Consider the following 23,224-nt stretch of genomic DNA (forward strand, 5'->3'; position numbering starts at 1 on the left):
AAGCTTCTAGAGAGGGTCTGCTTCTAGAGAGCTGAGAGCAACAAAGATGATTAAGGGACTGGAGCATCCATCTTATGAAGAAAGACTAGGTGAGCTAGACCTGTTTTCTCTGGAGAAGAGAGGGTTGAGAGGTGATATGACAAATACGCATAAATACCTAAAGGATGAATGTAGGGAGGATGAGGCCAAACTCTTCTCAGTGGTCGCCAGTGATAGGACAAGGGCCAGTGAATACAAGTTGAAACACAGGAAACTCCATCTGCATGTAACAAAGAACTTCTTTCCTGTGAGGGTGACAGAGCCTTGGAACAGGCAGCCCAGGGAGATTGTGGATTCTCCATCTCTGGAGATCTTCTAAACCCACCTGGATGCCACCCTGTACTCTAGGTGTCCCTGCTGGAGCAGTGGAGTTGGACTAGAGGATCTCTAGGGGTCCCTTCCAATTTCAACTGTTCTGTGAAATTCATCATACAAAGTACTGATCAAGGAAAGGAACAATCTCATTGCTCAGACTGCTCACTTGCTTGTTGCAGAACAGCTCTCCTAAATAGCACTAAAGGATTCTGGTGGACAAGAGGATACCCATGATGCATGATGACCCCCACATGCATTCATTTTGATTCAATGGCCTTTGAGGCATCAAGAACTTTCAAGAAATCTCAAACTAAAATAATTTTTCCATCACTGATGATTTCACTCCTTTTTGAACCCTGTGTCTTGGCACAAAGTTCTTGGAGACCTTACAGGAGCTTCATGAAAACCAAAATTGAGTCATTTAACACGAGCTTGCAACAAGCCCTAGCAGTAATGAATCTATCAACAGGAGCCAATAGACTGAGGGAAGTGACTGTTACCTCAGTACTCATTAGACACTGATTAAGCACTGGAAAGTGTTCCTGAAATAGGCTGCAGATCTCAGACTTTGAAGATGTTCAAGACTTGAACGGAACAAAACCCTAAGTAACATTGTCCAAATTCGCTATTGATTATACTTCAGACAAGAGGTTGTATTGGTGGTCTCTTGAGTTCCCTTTTAACTAAAAGGATTCTTTAAATCTGTTAAGGGATGAGATTTGGGGAACTGGTAAGTACATTTAAAAGAAATTAGAAGCATTGGTTATGTTGCCTTCATAAAAAATGTTTTGTTCTATATGTACTGAATGCCCCTTGCTTATGTGCACAAATATTCATAGCTCTTATGCATACTGTATTTCTGCTTTAGAACAACCTTAAGCAAAGAAGGACTTATAATCTATACAATGTACATTTCTGCTATTATATGAAGTTTACATTAAAGATAGGTTTCAAATGCCATTTTAGAATCTCAATTTCTATAGTAAAGCATTCTAAATTGTGAGAGAAGGGATTTCACTACTGTAGGCCTTACATATCTCTCCAATTATATCTCTCCAGTATAATAGATAACAGTCCTCTTCTGCTGTGTTGTGCTGCTTTGGGGACAGCATATCTAAGAGCAAGAGAATCAACAGTGGTTTAAATATGCAGATGGAATCAAAATGTGATAGTTTTCTCCAGCTATGTAAAAAGGTCATTTCTAAGATATAGTAATCATATTGAAACTGTGTATAGGCTAGAAGTAATAGGTGCTGCTGCTACATTAATTGAAGGAAAGGAGATTTGGATTGGGCATTAAGGGACAAAAATAAGCAGAGACAGATAGCAATGAAAGGTAGAATCTAAATCATTGGAGAAGTAGACTCTCCATTATCTTTAGTGATGTTAGATAACTGTCTGTTATACTTAACACTGCATTATACTAGAAATAATATGCAGCTTTCTTGAATTTATTTGGTATTATTGATTAGGGAAAGGGAAAGGTATTGAGTATTGGATTGACCTCCAATTAAGTGACATAAAATTTTGAGTTTTCAAATACATCAGTTATCACTATATCACTGTAGACAGAAAACAGCATACACCATCTTAGGAAGAGGCATCAAATCAGGAATCCATAGTCAACAGTGACATGCAGCTTTGAAACCATAATTTTAACACAAACAACTATTATGACTCTAAACCTCAGTTTGCATCTGTTATTGGATTAAAGCAGGGGTAGATACTTCGGCTGGATAGTTCCATTAAGATCTAGATGACAAATGAATGACTGGTTGAAGGACTGACACATCACACTCCTGTAACGTTAAGAGGAGGAAAAACAAGCAAACAAAAAAAAAGAACCCACAAGGTTTAATACTCTTAAATTTAGTTTTCAGGCAGAAGTGCTGAAAACAGTAATAAATATTTTATTGCCTGACTCACATTGCCTGGAACAAGTTTTTATGAATTACATTTTAATGCTACAAACTAAGCATTAAACTGTCAAAGTTATGATTAATAGAGTTGTCTTCTAATAAAAGAAAAAAGCTCCATAAGAGAATGAAAGGAGAATTTTGTTTCTACGTTATTATGCTAGTGGCATGATAAGGGTACAGCATCATATATATATATATTTTTAATCAAAATTACAGTGAAAACATTACTCTATCAAAATGCAGCTAAATTGTTAATAGCAGAAGCTAGAATCAATGATGACCTTAATCTGCAACACACACACAAAAAAAGAATAGAAACAAGTTTCCTACAGCGAATGACCAAAAAAGATTAGTGGCATAGCCTTTTTTAATGATTCTTTCATATCTTGACTGGTCTTAGGGATAGTAAACTGCATATTGGATCCAGGAGCAATCTACCAGCAAACCCAAATAAAATCTCTCAATCTAAATACACTTACACGTAGAGAGAATCTCTACTTTCAGCTGACGCTTTCTGGAGGTTTTTGTTGTTGGATTTGTAGTAATACTACAGCGACTCTCCTTGATACAAATCAAAATATATACCTTCTCCATGCTAGAGAAGTTACATGGATCATATTTCTAGAACTTCAATGAGTATGCATGTAATTTTTTTTGTGTCAAAAATGGAGATGGAATTTGAAGCATTTTAGCACATATATAGACTTTGGTGAAGAAAATATTTACTGCACAGATAAGTAGTAGCAATTCATTCACAATTATTGAAAATTAAGAAGAAAAATCTTGTTATACTGTTGATGAAATATGGGAAACAGGTAAATAATATCTAAAATAAAGTTGCAAACTTTAGTAAGGATTTTAAGATGACTAACTCACACTATGATTTCCTGAAAAAGACCATAAGCATTTGACACTAGCCTTAAATATGCATATAGCACACACACACACACACATTTTTTAAATGCTGCAATATGACCTTTACCCAGATTTCTCCCAAAGTAGAGCCAATTAAAAAACATAAAGCAAGAACAATGATCCTCTTCATGTGTGCAATCAACCTAAAGTTTTACCGCATATAGAGAAAGAATTATGTTTATGCTATACTTTTGCTTGTCCTCCAGTCTAATGCTGGAATCTTCACAGGACATTAAGATTTTTGTTGCTGTTGTTGTTTTTTTTTTAAACAAAGATGATAGAGCTCTTGGTCATTAATTTGTTACTTTACTTCCAGGAGAACTCTGAGGAAACGTGGATAAATCCCTTGCTCTTTTTGACTCATTCTTTAAGCAGTCTGAGTAAAACAGAGAGAACATAGTCTGAGTGCTTTTCTTTCTGTTCAGGAATATATGACCCTCATATAATATCTTTCTATAATACACAGCCTCCAAGTAATTTTATTCTTATTTAATAATATGCAAGGAGGGATTTGTTCCTGTCTTGCATTTTATAACTGCTCCAGAAGATAGACATCTCCTGCACACACCTCAGGACACAGTCAGAGTTTGCTGTCAAGAGAGGTGCAGACTCTTAATATATCACTGAAGCTTGAAGCACAGGTTTAGAACAGAACATTTATCAAATCACTGTGCCATCCTTGACTACTTTTCCCTCCCTCCCAGTGGAACTGTTTAACACAATCACAGGCAAAAACAAATAATGAAAAATAAACATTTGAGCATAATCAATATGCACTGTTTAGTTAAAATCTAAGTTTTTCACCCAGCTGATATATTTTGCAAAAATAATATCTTCAGTTTGCCAAATAATGAATAAATTACCAGCTTTCCTGCACCCCTGGCCAAAGAAATAAAAAAAGGTTGGTAAAGTATTTGACGTTAAAGTACAAATATTGACAACGTTTAATGTTGCAAAGTAAGGAATTGTAATTATACAAAAGTCTTCCTACACTTAGCACAACAAATTGTATCCTTTAACTAGGCTTAGCACTTTTTTTTTTACAAATAATCTTATAAAAAAAAATGAAATTTAGACAAAGCTAAATAGAAAAAGATAAATTATTTCAACACACATATTTTTCTTACTTTTACTTTGAATAAGAATCTTATGAAGAATAATACTCACATAATATCAAGAACTGGAAAACAGATTTCTACCTGTTTCTGTACTTAAAAGATACCAAAACGTATATACTATACCTGATTACTCCTACAAATCATGCTGTTGGAAGAAACATTCCTTCAATAAAAGTTTTAATTGAAAGACTGTCAAAGATAATTGCTAGGCACTGCAAATTAATACCCACATTTATATTGCCTTTTTATAAATAAAATGCAAAATATCAAATAAACACTTTACTGCAGCTTTATCAACAGAGGATTTTCGAAGCAAGCATAAAGACTGCTGGTAAGAAAAGTGATAAAACTTCTTTACATATCCTAATGTTGCATAAGTACCCAGATTAAATCCGAAACATCCAATTTTATTTTCAAAGCTAACTTTAAAATAAAAAAAGCTCAGACTTTAACTGAAAGAGAAAAGATAAATTGAGACTTGTAAGGTTTTTTTGTTTCTTTCTTTTTTTACTTGCAGAGCACTGCAGTTCAGGTGTGCTAACAAGACCTGCAAATATTGGATTGCAAATACATCCCTAGGAACAACCAGGGAAACCAGTGATACAAATCAGTTCTCAGAACTGCACAGAGATAGCACATAAGAGTTGACATATACCCTGCAGCTACTCCCATATTCTTACACCAAACCATATCTCATCAGCTAAGGTAGCAATTTCAAGTCCATAACTCCCTTACTCTCCCCACCTCTGTAAATTAGGGCATAATCTCCACACCCTACCAGCATTTCCTGCTACCATACCACTGCAACTACTATTAGACATATAACTTAATTGTAGGTAGAAGGCAACAGAGACTCATCACTTGCCCTAAAACACAAGCAGCTTGACCTCAGGAACTACTTTTATGCACAGCAGTTAGTTATCACCAAATACATAATTAGCAACCAGCTGTTACCAGTTTAGGTTAATGATTTTAATGCTATCATGCATTAAAGGCAACTGATCCTACAGTAACTCTTAATATGTCACTTGTGATAGCCTGAAATAAGGCAAAGGGGAGTTGTAACTACTTTAATATGGCTCCTATTCTAGCCTTAACATTAGTATAATACTATTGCATAGAGAATATGAGTTTTGATGGCAAATTCATAATATGGTATGAGTTTTTGATATTAAAAATAAGAAAGAGATAAAAGAGGAAAAAATATTTTTTAAGGCTGTGGTATTGGTAACAGCTGGTATTTCTAGCAAGGTGAGGATTTCTAGAAAGTTAGAACAATTGTTGCAAGGCAATTTTCTGAATGTTTCCGAATGATTGTGGCATTTTTAGGCTTTATTAGAGCAGTCTATCAGAGGCTACCAGTTCTTAGACAAGGACTACTAACTGTCCTGTTTTTTCTTTGAAAGTTACTGCTTGTTCCTGAAAGCTTTCACTGAGAGTAATATATTTTTGTGGGGTGACACTTTTATTTAAGTGTTAAAATAGTTTTACATGTTATTCAAACTATCCTCTGGAAGGATATCTTTTAACCAACAGATAACTGAAAATAAATTTGTGTCTTCCACATCAGCTACCTCAGCAGTAATTACTGTTACTCAGTTTTATCAAGTGTTTCATAAAACATATTGATTTTTTGAAAAATTAGACTTCAACTTCTCCATTTTACTTAGCTAGAAAACAGTCCAAGTACAGAGGAATTTATAATTTATTTGATCACTAGTGTTAATGAAGAGGTCACTGAAAACTGCATCTATTTTGAATGAATAAGTGTTTTTAGTATTTCACATAGAAATGCACCTGTCATAGAAAATAATACTAAAAGAATTCTGTGAAGTGGATCAATAAATTGATAATAATGTTTCAAGCAAACTTGTAATTAAATATTTTTGATTTCACAGTTATGAATATATTTCTTAAATAGTATTTTTTTATATATAGTCATACTCTTAAGCCCTCTTTAAATTCTTGCAAAAGTCTAGATAGCTTTTCCTATGTAATATCAGAAAGACGCTGAAGAAATAATGCAGAAGAACAGCACGCACTGAAGAAAAAAAAAATTCAATTGAAGATAAAAGAGAATTCATGGAAGACTTTGGTATTAGAATACTGACTTATACTGCAATACATGAGCAAAGTCTACCCTGTGGCTCTATCATTTGTTCATCCTGTTTTTTTCTTTAATTGTTTGTTTTTACCTGGGAAGAGATAAGTTATGTTTTTAGTTAAATACAGCTCAGTTGTTTCCATTTTTCATCATTGGGTATAAAGCAAAAGCACCACCCAAATTGCAATAGAAATAGAATAGAAAATACAGAAGCATCGTCACAGTCCACCTTCTCAACTTTCAAATCTCTTTGTCTGTTAGGTATAGTAATCACATGACAAGGTATCGTACCCTGAAGGAAAAGGGCTATAGGATGGGATTCAAGTTATGCATTCTTATATAGAATTACCTAAATACGTGCTAGATATTTTACCTTCCATGAAGAGCTGCACAATGCCATCAGTGGACCTTGGAGACCTCTTCATTTGATCAAGCACTTGGCATGTGACTTACTTAACCACGTGATTTTAAATATCCTGCATTGTTTGTTGGAGTTGCACAGGATTTATAGATTTGATGCAAGACATGAAGAAGATCTACTCTATTCCCTTCTGTTCAGGCAAAATCCTATGGGACAGTTGTGCTTAGGAATCTGCATACCATTCTGCATATGCTTCAAGATAAGGTAAAACATTCTCTGGCCTCCCCAATTGTAATGATTATATATCCACCAACCACTGTGAAAGTTTAGGCACTACATAAATAGAACTGCAGGAAAAGATATAAAAGAAAAGACAGAATCATTGATAGAAATTATTTAAACATTTAGTTTTGTTCCTCATAAAACTGGTAAGTCAATCTTCAAGCACCTTTGTGTCTATCTTTTGTAGTATTCCAAACACATTCTTATATGCTCAGCTTTAAACGAGCAAGACAGATTCTATGTCTCTATGTAAGAGATTTTCAATACCACTGATCACTTTTATTGGTCATTCCGAATTCCTTGTAACAATAAAATGTTGTTTTGAGATTACGTAAATGGTACAACATGCATTATTTCATATGAAACTGTATGTTTTTATATACTGTCATCTTAATGTTTTCCATATTATTGTCTTCCTTCTTTTTATGCAGAATGATATTGTATTCTATTCTATAATTCCAGTTGTTGCAATTATATACTATTTTCCAGTTGTGCAGGTAGACACATGAGGTCTCCCAACTGGCATCCAGTTCAAAATTTTCTATTACTGTAGCCACTGTAAAACCATGTAAAAACATAGAAGTAGCTCATTAGCACTTTGCATCTCATCTGATAATTTAATAAGAATGTGAAAGCTGGAAACATGAAAGTTAAGTAAATAATCTGTTTAAAAAATAAAAATTGTAATTTACATTTTATAACTACATATATATTAAAAATTATGAATATGCATATATCTAACCTAGAGATGTTTTAATATTATGAAGTATAAAAGAGATCTAAGAACTATATTTCCTTCACAGAAAACTGGTTCCCCTTGAGGGTGAGGGACTAAAAAAAAAAAGTAGATAATGAAAGAAGCTATATTATTATGCCAGAAAATATTTATCTACTCTAAGTACAAGAGATATGACAATACTATAGTCACCATTTTTTGAGAATGAAAGTAAAACAGAGTGATTCAACATAAAATGGATTTAATAGCTACCAAAAAAAGAGAAATCTGATAAAGCATAATATATTGTAGGAGCCGTGACATTTCAGAAGCATTCATTCAGCATTCATTCAAAAAAGTGTAGAGAAACGTCAATATTTAAAAAGCATATTAATATGAAGTCCAACAAGATATAAACTGTCAAAGGAACTTTCCTACCAATCAACCTCCAGGTTCCAGAAAAGCATGTTACAAAACAGACAAAAGTGAAATATCTTCTTCAGATCAACAATTTTAAACTCATTATCTGTTTTCTTAAATGAAAAATTAATGCTCACTCACACTATTTATATGCATTGTTATATATGTATTTATATATTTTTTCAGAAAGTAGAGCAAGATTGTACTCAGTAAATGACAATATCTACCTATAAATAATTCTAATTTTAATAAATATGACTCCTACTTATACACCTCTTTTCTAAAACATGCTTTCTGAAACTCAACTCTAAAGTAATTGTAAAACCTAAAAATGCTCTTATAATCTTCATGTACAGGCATTGACAACTCCTATTATATGTTATTTTAAGCAGCTGCATGTGAAAATTCCCAGTCTTCAATCAATTCAGTATTCTGAACACTTACATTTTCTTTAATCAAGATGGTAAATATGCTTTCTGAAGTCAAGAACAGAACATTTAAATATTTTTTTTCCTTCTACCTGTAGGAATTTGATAAGTTCTCTAACCAAAATAACTTATTTTCTAATTAAATAAAATCTAGTTGTTATTGTTTTGTTTAGAAAAAATCTTTATCCCAAAAGCAAGCATGAGCTCACTGTTGAAAATAAAGTTTAAAGTTTAAATTTAAATAGAACGGAAAAAAAATTCCAAGGATCTAGATCCAATTCAGCTGTTGATTTCCTCAGTAACCTTGGTAAACTTAGATAACAAAATATCTAGTAAATCAAAATATGTAAGATTAGAATTGAAATAAGAAAGTCAGAAGCTGTAATAATCCATCTTTCATATTTTCTGAATTTTCAGTGTGCTTTACAGGTCAACCAAATATTTATATATAACAATTTGAAGTACTATTTTAAAGGGTAAATTAACATTTGCAAACTGCTTTGAGATGTTAGTGGAAGTCTACAGCCCTGGAAATTATTAGCAATACATAATATGCAAGACCTCTTCTGGAACTAATGCAAAGACAAATATTTCTGAGTATCATCTTATTATCTAAACTAATTAAAGTATCTATCAATATACTCTCGATGAGAAATTTGGGAAAAGGGAACAAAATTTTGAGAATATATTGAACCATTAACTGAAAATTTTATCATGGTACACATAAGTACACATCAACAAAAGCAGAGGATAACAGATATTACATGGCCTTTAGTATCATCGGTGTCTCTCTAAGTCAAGAAAAATAACATTAGCAAGTAGCAGGGGGAAAAAAAGTAAGTATCAAATAATATTTTTGGAAAATACATCTGTTTCAGAAATTCTATGAATCTATGAAGATATTCTAGTTAAGTAATAGATTGATAATAAAGTACTTGGTGTCACTTAGCACAATAGATTATACCCATAATGAAATACTTAATGCCTTGCATGTTAGCTCAAAGTCATTTGAATAATATTTGTGAATTTATGTTATGTCATAAAGAAATCGGAAGCAGCTGAAGTGGAACGTTCATTTTCTTCACATCCTCAGAAAAAAAAAAAATCTAAAATAGTTATTGCATTGATGTAAAGGCAGTTACTTGAATAGACATTCGACTGGTGTCGGTAACAGATGCTTTTGGATGGCATTTGAGCGGGCTGAAGACTGTTTTTTTAAGGTAAGTTTTTTCTATCAGCTATCAGCTTTTTATTCTGTTCTCTGGGGAGATAAAAGAAAAAGGTAAGATCAACACCTGACACACTTTCTTTTTCATGACTCACTTCTGAGGGAAGTTTTTGCAGAGATAGAAACCTTCCTAGCCAAGCATTTCTAATCCATACCAGCAATTCACAACTCAAGTTTTCCAAGAGGTCATATAGCACAGTGATCCACCTTGCTTATAATAGTGGTAAAACAAAAAGTGAAATTGACCTTTTGCAGTAACCTCCCTAACCCAAGAGATGCACCTCTATCATGTAGTGCTAGGAAGTATGAATGGGACAAAAATCATCATTTGTATTGGGCACCATTTGCTCTTTTAAGGAATGAAAAAATTCTTAATTCATTTAAGTAATTTGGTGTTAGAGATGTTTAAAAACCTTATTTTAGAAAAACTGTTACATAAAATCTCCATGTATTTCTAACAAATTGAATAATCTAAATGTTATTTTGGCTTGACTAATTTATTTACTTGCATCGTATGCATACGATACAGGAAATATCATAACATATAGGAAAGGAAAGACTAGAAAAAAGAAGCATGACACACTGAGAATTTATTCAGCTGACTTGGGCAAACTATAGTATGAAATTTATAAACATATAATTATTTAGGAAAAGCCTTCTGAATGTTGATCTATCTGAATAATGGTTTAGTTCAGAGTGTTTTGTACGTGCTTATATATTGAAATTAGACTGTAATATGGTATAGATTTATTTCCCATTTATTTTTCTTGGAGAAATACTCAGAAAATATAAGTCCTTATTGTTTATTGAAATCAGGGGAATTATATCTTATGACACAAGAAAACAATGTGGAGGATTCTCTGAAACAGAATTAGAAATCAAAGAACTATTTAATGCTGGTTGACTGTTTTGAAAAGCCTGCAAAATAGATACTAATAGCACTAGTACATAGGTAACAGATAATTATAAACAATAGCTAGTGATAAATATCCATATCAGCTAACACTGTGTGGTGCCATGGAATAAAGAGAAAAATGGTGATTCTGTTTCTTCTTTCTGGAATAGTAGCATTTTTTAACACTTAGAAAGGGCTTTTGAAACTATATATCATGCAATTTAGTTGACAATCAAAGGTCATGATTTATTTTTATCTGTTTTTTCCTTAAGCTTGCTTGTTAACAATACAGCTTTTATAAGGAATGCACTGAAATATTCTTAGATTTTTTTTTCTTTCCTGTTAATCAAAAAAGATATTGTATCTGAAAAAAATATCTGCTTGCAGTCAGGATAGCAATTTACCATTGGATAAGAATAGATGTAAACAAGACAAATAATTAGAACTAGTGATATTGAAACCTAACTGCATGAGGCTTGTTTACTTCAAAGAAATTGTGTGTCACCACAGTATGGAGGAAGGAAAGCAGATGGCAGACTGCCAAGGTAGGTTTCTGTGGGGTGATAGCCAGCATTACAATCTAGAAAAATGCTTCTATTATTCAAGCAAAGCTAACAACAGGCAAATCAGGCTATAAAGTTATCCATTAGCAAGAGATATATGCATCATCTTAGGGCCATAACCACATTAATACTGTTAAAAGAATCCTTCCTGATTCATGAGTTAAAAAGACAGTCATAAAATATTTACATACTGTGGAAAGCACCTTGAACTCTATTTCTTTTGAAAGATTTTGAATCTGGAATGGTATACTTCAAATGTTTTTGGAAAGTTTTTTTGGTGTTGAAGTTTCCAGGTGTGTATAACTTCTGAAAAAGAGTCTCCTATGTCTAGAAAGCATAGAGACAGCATAGTACATCTATAATTAACATTATGTGTCAGAAAAATAAAAAGGTCAAGATGAAGAAATCTAATATTTTCTCTTTCATAGCTAACTAGTCAACCCTGAAAGGCAGAATTACTCCTCTTTCCATCCTTTAGAGAGCCAAGGATGGCCTTCTATGGTTCTTTTTGAAGCAGGAGAAGGTCTCAGTCCTGAATGTGTTCCATTTCCCTTCTCAGCTGTGTGTGAAACACAGGAAGATGAACAGACTCAGTGTAGGAGAAAGGGCTACTTCTTACAAGAGAAGCCTGAACAGAGAAAACACTGTTAAAAAAAAATGGGGATGACAGTTAACATGGAAATCCTGTAGGGCTGCCACATATATAGAGTAGGAATAAATCAAAAAAAGAGAACATGCAAAGGCTCCATGAAGCCTCCTAAAGCCCTACTGATCTTTCTCATAAACACCCTCTTGGTCTCTCCCAGTCCTACTTTATGTCCCTAGAAATAAGCCTTCTTCCCTCTCCAGTGAGCCTGCTTCAAAGACCAGCCTTTACCTATTTCTAACAAAAAACAAATTGTTGCCTAATCTAAACAAATTTAAACTCCTCATTCAGCTATACCTTGCTTCCAATCATTGTGTCCTCTAATAGGTAGAAACTGAGCTCTTTCATCACCTGATGTAGCATTTTGGAAAAGCAACTATACTACTAGCTGTCAGTCATTATATTTATCTCTTCTCTGCTCCCCCACCTTCTTTGATGGCATACTACCTATTCAGAAAGTATGCACTTTGGGGCAGAGACTACATTTTCTATTGTTAGACAAAAGCAGAGCTGGGGAAAAGTATATTTATAGAAACTTTCTTTTTTTTTTTTTTTTTTTTTTTTTTTTTAGTGTGCTATCAGCTTTTGTTCATTTATTTCTACACTATCAAATTCTGTGTGGTATCATGTGCTTCCATATCACGGCCACATATATAAACTTCATTATATTAAGTGTAAATAGTTCAAGAGAATGAAAGATGTAAAAGCCAAAACCATTGTGGCTAAAGGCATCTATTTCTCAGAACAAAGTGTTTGAAGAAAGCAGAAAAATATATTTTAAAGTAGAGATGCATTAAACAGGTATTTTGAATTTAGAAGACTTTCCTGGAAAACAGGAAAATTTATTCCAGTTTTGTTAAATTACTCTTTAGTCTGAGGTTCATTGGGCCTTGAGAACTTAATATAAAACAATACAAATATAAGTTGAAGCAAACTATCTTCTTTTTCTCTTAGCAAACAATTTTTATTTTGACTGCTTTTTCATAGCATTTGCTATTTTCTATATTCTTTTTAGAAAAAGAATTACCCACTCACTCTTAGCATTTCGACTACATTAAAGACTTTGAGTCTATTACAGAATGATGCATCAAAGTTTTTAATATGACTGCTTCATTTCCTTAAATATGAATGGAAGAAATTAAGTATTTTTTCTTCCTAATGCTCCAGTATATTTTAGCCATCAAACTGTATTGTATGATCTACTGATTAAGCTGCATATTTTACAAGTCAGCAGGTATGCTTTCAGGATTGTTTATTTTAATATTTGAAAACTTATGCATTTTACTGATTGAGTTACAACATTCACTGATCCAACTGAATATCTTATTGACTGAATATCTTATCTTGAGAAATAAAATAGTCAATAGTGTTCTATCATCTTATCGGTACTTCGATAACTAGTTTAAAAGCAGCTCAGGTACTTTTCTATTATGGCAGGCTAGCCAAACTGAGTTTAAATCCACCAGAAAGACCAGCTATGAGACACTCGGGAATTATTAGGGAATCATCTGAAATCTATAAAGGGAGAAAGGAAATAGAAAGGTACAGAGGTATCCTTACCTCCTGGGAGGAGGAGATGCAGATGTGTCTTCTGACAGGCTCATACCTTGGCTTTTGTCTGAACATCTAAATATAGGAAAGTCTTGTTTAGAGGAGGCTGAAATGAGAAAAAAAAAAAGAAAAAGAAAAGAGAAAAGAAAGAAAAAAAAAGCAGAAAGTTCAGTTCCATCTCCTTCCAACAAATGAGTAAACAGTTCAAATTGAGAAGTTTTGAAAAGGCTAAAAGCATGAAGAAACTTTACCTGCTTTCTTCTTCTGTGAGAGAAAAGGACTTCAGAAATCATCAGAAAAGCTTTATTAGTACGTGCTACAATGTTACCAAGGCTAGAAATATATAGGCAAGGACAGGCTCAAGCAGAAAGCCAAGGAGAGATAAGAAATTCCTCTGTAATGAAAAATAGAGAGGAGCTTTTGCTGAGAAGTCTAATAAAGGACTCCAGTGCAAAACATTGGGGTGACTGATGAGAACATTCAGATGTAATTCAGCAGGTGGCAAAAATAAGAAGTCTAGATAGGTTTCTGCTGCTATTATGTTATGAATATCCAAGGACTATATGAACAGACAAGAGGACTCTGTGTTGGGATTTTAAGGATCATTTTTCAGGGTAAATCACCTCGTATTTGTGAGTATTAATGCTAAATATTCTGCTCATATTCAGGGAGAAATAGTAAAAATTGCAGTTATATCTTTGTGTGTAGAACTAATCATGTTGGGTTATATGGAAATTGCATTTTAAACACTTCAGGTCATAGTCATCTATATATCTGGCCTCCTGCTTGTCTACAAAATGCTACATATTGCTGATATACCATACTTTGGGAAACATACAGTTTTTACTGCACTTTATTGCTGACCTGCTATAGTATATTTGTTATTTCTAACTACCATCTAGTCACCGTAATTTAACTTGTAAACACACATATATCTGCATATTTTTATTAACATAATTACATGACTTTTTTTCTCCCATTTTTCCCATTCCCAGTTCTTCAATGAGTATTTCTGTATTTTCATATTATTTGGTCTGAGTACAATAATACATTTTGTGCTGAGTGTTTCTAAAGTATTGTCCTTAGCTGGATGGAAGTTAAAATTGATACCCCTTTTTTTTTGAACCTTACTTTTTCTTATGGAAGCAAATCTAGTCTTTGAGCTAAATATTACTTTTTTGATAGTAACTATTAGGAATGCAAATGAAAATTGAACAAAAACTTTAAAAAAATTGTTCTTTACTCCATGTTATCTATAATCATGGAATTCTTGAGGTTGGAAAATTTGTGGAGATTATGTAGTCCAAACACCAAAATTACATTCTGATACATAATTACCTTTAAAATGTTTGATTTTAGCCTTATATTTTTTGTGAGAAGAGTCGTGGGAATAATGGAAGTAAGTTGAAGAATTAAAATTTGTTGGAAAATATTGTGTTCTGTATATCGTGAAAGATTGCTTTCTTTAAAAGCAATTTGACATGTACCTAATCATTGTCAAATCTATAAGTTGATATTGTATGAAATGATAATGATTTGATGTTGATAATTAATTAACTGATCATGTGTCATTTAACAAGCATAGAAATAAGCTTCTATTTAGTGTGAGACTTCAATGACTGCAGATTTCTGTGTCCTTATAAACATTTCATATACATAAATATACCCATATAATTTTACCTTTAAATCTTCTGCTCTAAATGAATGTGAATAAAAGACAATGAAAGTGAATGACTTATGGTTAACTCAATGATCTTGAAGGTCATCAGCTTATCACATTTAGACATAAATTATGTTCTATACACTGGTGACACTTATGCAGTATGTTATATCATCTTCTAAAATAAATATTTGGCTTTTGGATCAAAAAGGAAAAAAAAAAAATCCAGACAGTCCAAAATGCAGAAGTCTAATTACACAGTAACTTGAGGAACCTAGGCTGTTATCCAAAATCAGTGTTACATGAGTTATCCATAAGAGTTTAGCACAGATTCCAATCTAGTACAGTGAAATTATGAACCACATGAGAAAACAAGAAAACAATTCCCTCACCAGTTTTGTCTGCTGTGATTCATGAGGTCAAATATATGAGGCTTTTATGATTATAATTGTTGTTGAATTTAAAAGGAAAACATTTATAAATTAGCTTAAGTAACTTTAGCAGCTGGAGATACATATTCTCATTCTGCTTGGTTCCTCTGTTTGCCTACCAAAAGTAGAAGAGACCTCTAATATTTTTAACTGTAGAGGACTATGTATGTCCATTCTGTAGAGGACTATTTATGTCCATTATCTCCACACTTTCATGTCTAGAAAAACGAAACAAAACCATCAACAGAGAGGAATTATAAGATAGTATAAATAATAAATTATAAATACAAAAGCCATTTGAACTGAAAGAGGAGAAAAGTGATTATGCTACTGCACATTTTATAACCAAATTTAAAAAACAACACAGAGAAATTACATACTGCATTATATTTATTTCTAAGGTCAATGAGGAAAAAATATATTGGACAGCACCAAATATTACCTCTTTTGTCTTCCTCAGTGATATGCCACCAAGCAAGAAAGCGCTTTCAGAGAACTGTTACTACCTGAAGAAGTTTGTTAACCACAGAGTAGCTTTCAAACAGCCTCCTGACTCAAGACTGGAAATGAGCCAAGTGCTTAAATAAAAAAATAAGAAAAAATAATCAAAGACATACAAACCTACAATGCTAAAAATCTTGAAATTGTCATATTACTGGATACTGAATGCTGCAGAGGTTTTTGAGAGGGTAAAAGAGCTAATGGGCTGGCTTCAGAAATACAAATCACAAATGGGTTCAGTATTGAATAGAGAAACACTGACCTTATTAGGCATAAAAAAAGTCAGGGAGTTTACACCAAAATTGTTGTTTGTAACTATAATTTTAGATGCTACTCCTCTGGGAAACCATCCAGAGTATGTGTATTAAATGGAGGAGTCTGATAGTAGACTAAAAAGAAGACAAAATTGTACTGCATAATACATTAAAAAAAAAAAAAAAAAAGAAAAAAAAGAGACTAGAAAAAATGTGCACCTGCAATTAAGGAAAGACAGATGACTATGTTAACAGTGTTACAATACAAAAAGAGAAGTGAAAATATTACTAAATAAAATTTTGTTGACAGCACCATCCTCCAAGTGTTTCTGTAATATAGATAATTTTGTCAGATGAAAGCAAGCAAGGTGAAGAGCTGAATGTATACACTAGGTTTTAAAATATGTCTGGATAGTTCAGAAATGGGTAGTAGAAGAGGGAAAGGTCTGTATTTACTTTGTCAAATAGATATTGATTTTATTAGTCATCAGCTCATGACAGAAGACTTAAGTATATTTATATTTCATTACTATGACTATAGAAGAGGATGATTGTACCATAGGAGAAATTATAATGAACAAAATAATAAAAGCTAAAAAAATCAAATAATTCCTAATTTATTTCCATGAGAGACACCCAATTTTAAGGAAAGTCAAGAAAGTCTATCAAGAAATTATATTTCTGTTTAAGAAAAACAAAAGTGACTGAGACAAGAATATTTTTATTTTCTGAAAATAGCAGTTCAGGAGAATCCATCAGCTAAATATATTCACGAAGATCTTTTTCTTAGTCTAGTTTTAGCAAAAGTTATACATGTCTAGCTAAGTAAATAACCAAACTTGTAGATACTCTTACCTGGTCCTCCTCCTTTTGCTGGCTGCTGCATTCAAATGAAGCATCTGGTACTTTCTTTTGGTTCTGTGATATGACATAAAATGCTTTGAAATACTTCAGCCTAATTTAAACTTACTTAATGTTGCATTGCTTTCTTCTGTAAATACATATATTCCTAAAAAGATAGTAATTCCTACTATAAGCACTCTCCCTGAAGCTTTCCATATAAAGGAATTGCAAAAGTGTTAGAGGCATAAAACTATTTCTAGATGGAGGAAAATTCTTTAGGTAAGAATCAGTATATCACATAGAGTTTGGCATGTGGTCTATCATCAGTCTCAGGAAGGATTTTCTGCTCTGTCATGATGGATTATTTCCAGAAATTGCCTGCATAAAGAAACCTAGAGGATACCAAAGAATCAGCAGGCAATCAGGGCACCCACATTTTGCAAGGACAAAAGAGGCAATTCAAAGACTATCTTGATCAGCTTAACTTTTGTGGTTACTGGAAAGCTTCTGGAATATGTTATTACTCTTTGCTGCTTCCTGCTTTTCAAGCAGACGGGCCTTTAAAAAAATAAAGAATATTAGGTTGACACTGCTTATAATAGGTAAGGCCATGATTGTTGTTTTAGTTACGCTACTATATTTTAGGTGCATTTGATATTGATACATTGAAATCAAGGTCTGACACTGTGGAATAATATCTTGGAGAGAGAACTTAGAGAAAAACTAGGGCCTAGCAGAAGCTTTGGCATTACAGAAGCTTGCTTGGGGTGACACACAGTTGCCACTTCCAGCATGGTTGGTATGCTCTGCTCCTCCATATCTCGCTAGGCAACAAAATCTGCCCTCCCAGCAGATGCAGACAGGAGCAAAGAAGGATGGAGCAGAGAAAAGACACCATGGGCCAGCCCTGCTGTGCTCCCTGTGCTGTGCTGCTGATCAACCACACAGTAGCTGCCCAGTGGGAGGTATACGATATGATGTCCAGTGCTGAGCCAGCAAGGGTGGCAAATCGCTCCTTTTGAATGAACTTTGCTTGAACTTTGCTCATTACAAGCTTATTATAATGCCTATGCACACCTCTGTCCTAAAAGTTATGTGCCTCCACAATATGATCACTCCTCACTGAGCATGTTCTCTAGATTTTCAAAATTTTCAAGATTTTCTAGATTTTCAAGGAGGAGGAAAGATTCTATCATAACTTCTGGGATTGCTCAACGGGTTGATCCGCTTTGCCTCCCCTCAGGTTGGGATGCTGCCTGAGGAGACTACTCGAGACCTAGAGCCATCTCCCATCTCTGAGGTGAGTGGTGGTTGCATCTTCACACATCAGAGCTGGTTAAAAATCCTGTGCTGTAGTAGAGAATTTCCTGAACTGACACCTGAGACCTACTTTGTAAATGTTGCATTTGAATAAATCATACTATCTGTGAACTCGATTTGCTCTTTGGCAGACAATCACACTTACATTCAACAGACTGTTCATAAATCTGATACTGCCAATGCCAGGCTTATAGTTACCACCTATGCCAATCCTATAATATTTGATATCTTTCCCATCTCTCTCAGTTCAAACTGCAACAGAAATGGACAAGATTATTTTTACTCCTTCTAAGTGTGCAGAAATATACATGTGGAAGGAGAAATTATATATACAAACTAGTCTCTGTAAGAAAACTAAAGCAACCTAAGGGCTGTAGTCAATCACAAGTGGTTTCCCCACTGCTTTTTCCACTAGCAGTTAAATGGTAAAATTCATCCCTAATCATGACTTAACTTTGCTAATATGATTCAAAACTGTGAGAATGGATGAGAGCTCCAGCACAAGATAGACCCTGAACCATTTTATATTTTGCAAAACTTAAGTACATGGAAGTAAAACAATTACAAGCGATCATAGGAGATCAGTGTCAAAGCCAGAAAAAGGATAATATCTTTTAACTTCTAGGCTTGAACCGTGCTTAGGCAAAGATATTGTTTCCCTCTTAAGACTGTCACTCCTTGGATATCTCCACTCTCTACCCCTCTGTTTCATTAGTTGGAAATCATTGAAAGATGAAAAAATGTTGGTAGCACTTAACTGTTAAGTGCATATTTATGAAATTCAGAAGATATATATTCTTCTGTAGATGACTGATTAATGTCATTCTTTGTCACACAGAATGACACATAGTGGCTGAGGTTAGATGGTATCTCTTGAGATTATCTAGTCCAACCTTCCTGCCCAAGCCAGGTCATCTAGAGCATGTTGCCCTGGACTGTGTCAAAGTGGGTTCTGAATATTGCCAAGGAAGGATACGACCTCTCTAGGAAAACTGTTCCAGTACTCTGAACACATCCTCACAATAAAGAAGTTTTGCCTCTTATTCAGATGAATCTTCCTGTGTCTCAGTTTTGTTTCAGTTTGTTTGCCTCTCATCCTATCCCTGGACCCCACTATATTAGCCCAAAAATCCTTACTTAGATGTCATCAAAACCCAACAGTAAACCTAGACAGGTTCCAAAGAGGATCTAATCAATACAGAAAATATTGTCTCATACAAAATATCTGTAAACCTGTTTACTAGGCTGTAGCCATTGAAGGCAAGATGAGTCTTGCTTATTTAAAGCTGAACATATAAGGATATGTTTGGATTGCTACAAAAGATAGACACAAAGGTACTTGAAGATTGACTTACCAGTTTTATGAAGAACAAAACTAAAAGTTTAAATAATTTCTATCAATGATTTTGCCTTTTCTTCTTTCAAATCATCAAATTCATTTTAACATTTTTTGTAAAAATTGAAATCAGAGAATATTCTAAAATATGTATAACAGTCATATATTTTATATATCTCAATATCATCTGCATTACTAATATTTTTCTAGTAAATTCCCAGTACAACACCTGGGGATGTGCACTTGAAATCAGCTTGTCAATTGTTGTGGGCGTTTAACTTAATTAGTACCGATAAAATACACAAATCAGAACCCTGTCAATTTACTGTTTATGTATAGATTTCTTTATTGGGTAATATTTCTTTAATATTTAACAACACTGAAAGATAGAGAAATGTCCTTTGCAAGTTACAGAGATAAACTCACAGGTCTTTTGGTCTTTATTTGCACTGCTTTTTCACCCTTCTTTTTTTCCTCTTTCTTATAACTTGTTTATTGCTAAATTGTTCATTTCTTTCATTACAAAGTTGTCTCAGGTTATTTCTTCTTCTTCATGTGCTCAAATACTTGTCAGAAAGACAGAGCTTCGCTAGATGCTTGTTCATCTGGAACGCAACATTTCATTTTTTAAATGTGGAATCATAGGCCTTTTTAATAGACCTCAGTGCTTTTCAGATATGAACTTTAATTAAGTCTTGACATTTGTTCAGCTTAATCACCAGCATAAAATAAATGAAAGAATAAATTTATAATTTCCACGTCACTTCATCTCCTTTTCTCTACTATGCATGGAAACAGCTCACGATATATATTTTTGTATTATCCACAAAGTTCTTACTTTTTTTTTGCTGAAAATTTTCATATATGCTCATTTCACCCAAGAACATCTTACTAGTCACCTTTTTTCTTTCTATTATAACTTTGTAAAACAAATTACACAATAACTTTTCACCTAGTCTTATCAAACTGTAAACAGAAGCTCTCTCCTGTGTCCTCCGGTCACATGACATTCCTCTAGTTTATTTGATGTTTTTCTGATAGTTTTTACTTTTTTTCATGCTATTTCCCCATGATTCCGACATGATTTTTTTCCCACGCACACTCTCTCTGTTTTCTTACCAAGATAGAGATTGAACAAGCCATTCCTGTCCTGAGATTGGAGATACAACAGAAAAAAGAGTCCACAAGAGAAGGTCCTGATCAGCGAGACCCTACTCTTGCCGAAACTAATAGAGAAGAAGAATGTGTTCAGACAAGCAAATAAATGAAATGAATGTGTTCAGACAAGATAAAATGCTGCAGATTAGTTCAAGGCTGAAGTAGCAACAAATGGTTTTGCATCAGCTTAAACAGAAGAGAACTGAAGATGCTGGAAATTAACTCAAATGGTAAGGCAAAGGAGCTGAAGTTGATGAGATGAAGACTTTTTGCCGAATACAAAATCAAAATGACAAGAGAAGTTTCTTTCAGAATCCTTTCTAAGAACCACATTGAACTCATTATTTAACAGGATTTGCTAAAACTCATCTCTCCTTTTCCAGCACATATTGCAGAATTGTTGTTTGTTTAGGAACATTAAGAAGCTCAAGTGCACATTTTACTGAATGTTGCCACTATAATATTCAGAATATTTGATGTAATCTATTTGAAGCAAATAAAGGACAACTGACCTGGCCTATTTAGACTATCCATTAAAAGTGGCAGCATCATTAATAGGTTATATCCCAAACAACCAAAATGCAGGCAATAAATGCAATCAGATGAAGCTTTTTAGCATTCAAAACTTACAGTGATTCTGTTCTCATTTTCCTTCCACAAGACATTTACAAAGTCTCTCCCATCTCTTAGGTTCTTTCTTACCTGAACGACAAAATAAATGTTTGGGTTTTAGTATTTTTGCTATGGTGCTTCAGACCTGCATTTACCCACCATTAGTACCACACTATTACAGAGGCAGGGTTTTTCACTTGGAAGTGGTTCAGAGCTCACTCAAATCCACATAGGATAAATCCTAATGACAGTGCCAATAGAAATCTGGAGAGAAGGACTTTCTCTTAAACTAGCTAAATCAAAGGCTCACTGTACAATCTATCATCTTTTCTGCAAACTAAGATCAACTGAAACCATCTAAAATATATCACAATGCTACATAGAGGAAGTCTTAATAAACATGTTAGCATAAACTTTATCAAGTAGTAATGCTAAGGAAGAGATAATCAAAGGAAGCAGCAACATCTAAGACAATGTCTGTAGCAAGAAATACAAAGGACTGATAAAATTTTGGACAATCTGAAAAGGTCAAATTCACCTTTACTGCAGATATGCTACAGATACGTTTTATATGCTTGCTACATTTGAATTAGATTAATTAATTTATGTTTAGATAACATTAAATTTCATGTTTAGATAACAAAAGATGGTCTTAATGTTTGAACCATATTCCTCTATTCTGACTCCTATTGGTGCTGAGCTGTCATCTTGTGCTACTTTCATGGTTATTGTCCTGGATAGAATATTTATATATATCATTTAGATAGTACTTATATATCATTTAGATAGTACTGTTAGTATTATTTGTTGCATTCATCATTCAAGATTTCCAGTAAAGTTAAAAACTTGCTTTAAACTTTCATTTTCTGAAATATTTATATGTTTTGTGATATAATTCTTAAATTTTCCTCATTCTCTGATCGCAGAGGGAATGTAGGTCAATGCTTTGAAAGTTATCCATGCTACTGTTCAGATTTGATTTAGGAGGGAAAAGAAACATAGCTAAGTGTATGAGCTAGCTTTATCTGGCAATTGGTGATGATCATGTCTGAGGATATTGTGTATATGAAGAAGCTTTGCCATCAGTACTTCTCTTCTGACAGATGGATTTAGGCAGTATGAGAAAAAAAAAAAAAAAAAGATTATCTAGCATATAGCTCAAAAGATGAGTGCATTAACCTTTTGAATACAACAGCTTCAAATGACAGATTTTTCTCAGAGGGCTTTTGGGAATTTTAACCACCTTACATAATAAAATTGTGGAGTAACCTCAAAAAAGGATAATGAGATGCTGATATTGTTTCTAGGTGAACTCTCACAGAGTTCAATAAAAGTCCATCAGTTCTATATTAATAAAAGATACCTCAGTATGTTTGTGGCTCAAGATACAACAGAGATAACTTGGAGTTTTATTGTCCAAGCACTGAATCTTTCTCACTTGACAGAGTGATTAACTTTCATAAAGTCTTTCCTACTCTGGAGGAAAATGTTTTATACTCCAGCTGAATTATTTATAAATGGCTCAGATTTTACAGTATTAAGAATCTCAGTTTTTATTGTATTCAGGAGGAAAAGCCAGAAACACATTTCTAAATTTATAAAATTCACCA

General features: G+C 33.4%; 1 long non-coding RNA gene across 1 annotated transcript in view; it reads right to left on the reverse strand.

The window, feature by feature from the left end:
• LOC112956251 overlaps positions 1–13,559 on the reverse strand; it is a 72,992-nt gene extending 59,433 nt beyond the window's left edge. The window contains exon 1 of the long non-coding RNA XR_003251013.1: positions 13,509–13,559. This is a non-coding gene — a long non-coding RNA (uncharacterized LOC112956251). The remainder of the gene's footprint in view (positions 1–13,508) is intronic.
• Positions 13,560–23,224: the final 9,665 nt, after the last annotated feature.

This window comes from Nothoprocta perdicaria, unplaced genomic scaffold (genome assembly GCF_003342845.1).
Source record: "Nothoprocta perdicaria isolate Ctin4 unplaced genomic scaffold, notPer1 scaffold_61, whole genome shotgun sequence".
NCBI lineage: Eukaryota > Metazoa > Chordata > Aves > Tinamiformes > Tinamidae > Nothoprocta > Nothoprocta perdicaria.